Below are 518 nucleotides of genomic sequence, written 5' to 3'. Positions count from 1 at the left end.
ACTTGATTCCATATTTAATAGCTAATTCCAAACCTTTGTTGACAGATTGTAATTCTTCCTCAAATATTGAATCCGGAGGATCTAACAACTCAGGATAAACACACTCAGAGAAACAATCTATGGGTCTACCCCGTGAATCACGAATAATGACTGAAATTCTAATACTTGTTCCATAATATACAGCAGCAGTATTTATCTTTAGAGTTTTACCTTCCTCAGTAGTACTTTCGACCCAGTTTTGAACATTGACATCTTTAATACACCAGGAATCAATCCATTGTTGCTTCTTATAATCTCTACAGAGGGTGGCTAAGAATATCAGATTTTTGTGTTCAATTGTTTCAATCCTCTTCTTATCAAGATCATCACCACAATCACTATCACTATCTGAATCAGAAAACACATACGGCTTATCTTTAGTATCTTTCAGCAAGTAAGGTAAAAGGATTTTATAAAGTTCCATAAGAGCCTCCACAGTGAAAGTCACCTTAACCATTTTTTGTGATTTTTCAAAAAAA

This window comes from Papaver somniferum, chromosome 5 (genome assembly GCF_003573695.1).
Source record: "Papaver somniferum cultivar HN1 chromosome 5, ASM357369v1, whole genome shotgun sequence".
NCBI classification, from domain to species: domain Eukaryota; kingdom Viridiplantae; phylum Streptophyta; class Magnoliopsida; order Ranunculales; family Papaveraceae; genus Papaver; species Papaver somniferum.
This window is presented reverse-complemented; position numbering follows the sequence as displayed.